Source organism: Lucilia cuprina, chromosome 6, assembly GCF_022045245.1.
Source record: "Lucilia cuprina isolate Lc7/37 chromosome 6, ASM2204524v1, whole genome shotgun sequence".
Taxonomy (NCBI): Eukaryota; Metazoa; Arthropoda; class Insecta; order Diptera; family Calliphoridae; genus Lucilia; species Lucilia cuprina.
Genome location: NC_060954.1, coordinates 37,689,406 through 37,693,299, shown reverse-complemented (window position 1 = coordinate 37,693,299; position 3,894 = coordinate 37,689,406).

Here is a 3,894-nt window from a genome sequence, read left to right as displayed (position 1 = left end):
GACTGTCTTTCGAAGGACAAAAAAAAAACAACTTTAAGGTTACTTGAGGACAGTAAAAAGACAACTGTCTCCGCTCCCGCTTTCAAAGAGGACACTAAAGTGACAACTGTCTTCATTCTCGATTACAAAGGGTACATTCGTGACGAATGACCCAAAACATACGAATAACGATCATCGAGGTGGTTAACTATTAGTGGAAATTACTGTCTTCTTCGTATGCATTGACTCTTTGTCGAACTGCTGGGTGGTGTTTGGTTTAAATGTGTATACTTATGTGCGTATATATGTATATTGTTGACAATTTTTTGGCTTTGTGTGTTGCCTATTTTCCAGTTTATTGCCTGCTTCTAAACAGGAAAAATATTTTATGTGTTAAGAGGTTTTTAGTGCCATTGTGTTTTAAATAAGTGCATGTGATTTAAATATGTATGACAGAGTTTATTTTATACAGTCGTGGTTATAATATTAGAGCAATCAACAGTGTATCTTTATTACTTTTAACCCATAGTAGATGATTATTATCTCCGCGACTGTTTATTCCGGCAAATGTACATATGTGTTTGAATTTATTATGTCAGCATTGGCATTGCATACTTTTCGGCTACAAAGCCTATAAATTCTTTATGAAAATTTATTGCTGTGAGAATATGGCTATACTTGATTTTACATTAAAGATAAAACAAAACAAAAAACTCCTACATGTATTTCAACAAAATACACTTTTTTACACCTCTGGTAATAAATGGCTGGGACACCACCAGTTGGCCTTATTTATAATGACAACCGTAGCTTAGTGACAATTATGTGTGATGTGTAAACATTTTATTTTCAAAGCTTTTTCTCTTAAAGGTCAATGAAATTTTAAGATAGACATACTACGTACACATGAATGTATATAGTTATAGTTAAAGTTATAAAGAAATAAACACTGAGCCAACAATAAATGTTTTTCCAACAATTTATATCATTTAATTTCAAGGTTTCTGATATAAGTGATGGGATAAAATATTATTTAAATTAACACAATGATAATTAAGCTGGCTTTACACTGTCACATAGGTAACATGATCTGCCAAAATGCTGTTAAGAGTAATTATAATAAAAAGGTGAGACGAACAAAGCTACCAGGTCTAATTTTGGTTTTAACTCTACTGGACAGAGTATGCATATATTAGTGGCAAGAACACCCATACATTAAACCTCCAATAAACAATAGTCGAAGGTTAAAATTCGAACAATATAATAAATCACTTCGATGTAAGTTAAAATATTAATCGCTTTTGCACTTACTTACATATATTGTCACCCCTATTATGCATTTCAATTCATAGTGGTGACCGTAATCCTGTGTATACACTCAGAATACATACCATCATACTAAACTCAGACTTGACCATTTTGAAGAGGATACTCGTTCTGATCTCGTTAGAGCCATCGCCAGAGGATCTTTAAGTTTCTAGCAGGCATGGGGGTAGTGATTACACAAAGTAATTCACTACACAGTCAATTGCAATTACTTGTAATGTGTAGCTGAGAAACAAATAATTGTTATTGACGTTTTTACAATTACTATTACTTGTAATGTGTAATTGACCATTAACCAATTACAATTCTTTTAATTGTAATTGAAATTTTGCCACTTACAATTTATTTTAATTGCAACTGAAGTTTCCAATTAAAATTACTTGTAATTTAGGTATTACTAATTACAAAAATAAGGAACAAAATTTACATTTAAAAGTAATATTAAGTGAAAATTCTTCAATTTCATTTAAAAGTGATTATAATTGGCGAAACTTCAATTACAAATACAAGTGGTTGTAATTGATGAATCTTCAATTATAATTAATAACAAGTATGAATGTATAGTTGGTCATAGCCGACCATATGATACCCTACACCAGTCAGTATGATAAAAATGAGGATTATTACAAAAAGCATTTGATTTGTTCTTTAGCTTTATTCCGGGATATTTTTACTTATTTTTTGGCAAAAAAGGACATTGCATATGGGCTCAAAGGAAGTAGGGGAAAATATGGGTCTATCCTTATAAATGTTGGTTGTTGGAATTCACGTCTAAGTACTTCAAAGTTATTTATATTGAATTTAAAAGAGTTATTAGTGTTTATAGGAGATTTTTGACCTTAAAGTCGTTTTATGAAGGGAGATTTTTGACCTTAAAGTCGTTTTATGAAGGGAGTTTGTATAGGGGCTAGGGTCAAATGGGGCCCGATTACTGCAAAAATCGGTAATGTCATTAAATGTTTTATAAAACTAGGTTTTCCTTGGGCCAACAAAAGAATGTGTGCTAAATTTCATCCAATTATCTTGAAAATTGCGACCTTTACCTTGCGCACAAGGTTTACATGGACAGCCAGCCAGATGAATGGACATAGCTCAGAAAACGATTCTAAGCTGATTGGTATACTTTAAGATGGGCATAGAACTAACATTTTTGTACGTTAGAAACATCAGTATAAACACAATATACCCTCCGCACTAAAGTGGTGTAGGGTGTAAAAATATAACTGAAAATGTAGTCATTACCCCCCATGCCTTGTTTCTACCAACAGTTTAATTATTTTATGATTCCCTATGGGCTTTTTTCTGGGGCTTTAATATATGTAAAACCACAGACCCACTTTTCCCCCCATTTATAGATATTTCTGTATAAACGGCTTCCTATGTATACTTAATCTAATTTTCCACTTGACCAAGACATTCTAACTGGAAGCAGTATTTCAAGGTTTCGGGAACGTCCGATGATTGTGTATACATTGATGACGTGGCCAGTAGTTTCATATCAAACTTTTTGTCTAATAGAAGAACTGACGTATTCTTAGCCTCATCAGTTCTTCTAAATAGGTAATTTGAATCCTTTCCTCATACAAGTATTATAACGTCGTATTTATCGATGACAGGTCTAAGTTCCTTCTTGGGAGGAAAATAATCGTGGTTACCAGAATAAAGGAGACAAAACGTCGGAAATAAGCTTTGTCTGAAAGTTATATCGTACATCTCTCAGCTTACCCGTATGTTCTTAGAATGTAGTTGATTTAGTTCCGGGACACCCAAGCAACATAAAACTGTTCTTGGATAATAGTAACAGATGCATATCGCTAGTTTCTATCAAAGCATTCATATACATATATAGTGGACAATAACCGATCGTCTCTATACATAAGAATGCTGGTTATATTTTACGCCTTTATCTAATATACGTACTGCTTTTAACCACACGCAGAGAAAAATCATAGTTACTATAACTAAACTATGTTCACTGTAACAATATATTGTTACCAAAAACATATAAATTTTATTTAAATTCTATTTAAACAATATTGTTGTAACTGTAATCATTTTTATATTCATGGCAATTATAAATTTGAGTATGATTCACTGAAAAATAAGCATTTTTTCAATAACTAAATAATGGTAACGATGAAAACATATTATGTTACTAACAAATATTTAAACTAACAAATAACCACTATATGTTATGTTGCTATATGTTATATAACCATTGTGTGTTACGTTGTTATAAATAACCATTATATGTTTTGGTGTTCTTTGTCCGTTGCTACAACAACAAAACAACTTTAACCTCATACATATTATTTTTTGTGTGTATGTTATTTTAAACTACAATAAAATGGGTTGAAATAATTCTCATTTGGTTTATAACATTAAGTATATGTATAAGTATTTCACTTTGTATAGAATAATGTAGTTATGTTTTTGTGAATCAAATTGAAATTTGTAAATCGTGTAGTGTAATGTATGTTTTTTACTTTTTTATACCCACCATCAAAAAAGATGGGGGGTATATTGATTTTGTCATTCCGTGTGTAACACATCGAAATATTGCTCTAAGACCCCATAAAGTATATATAT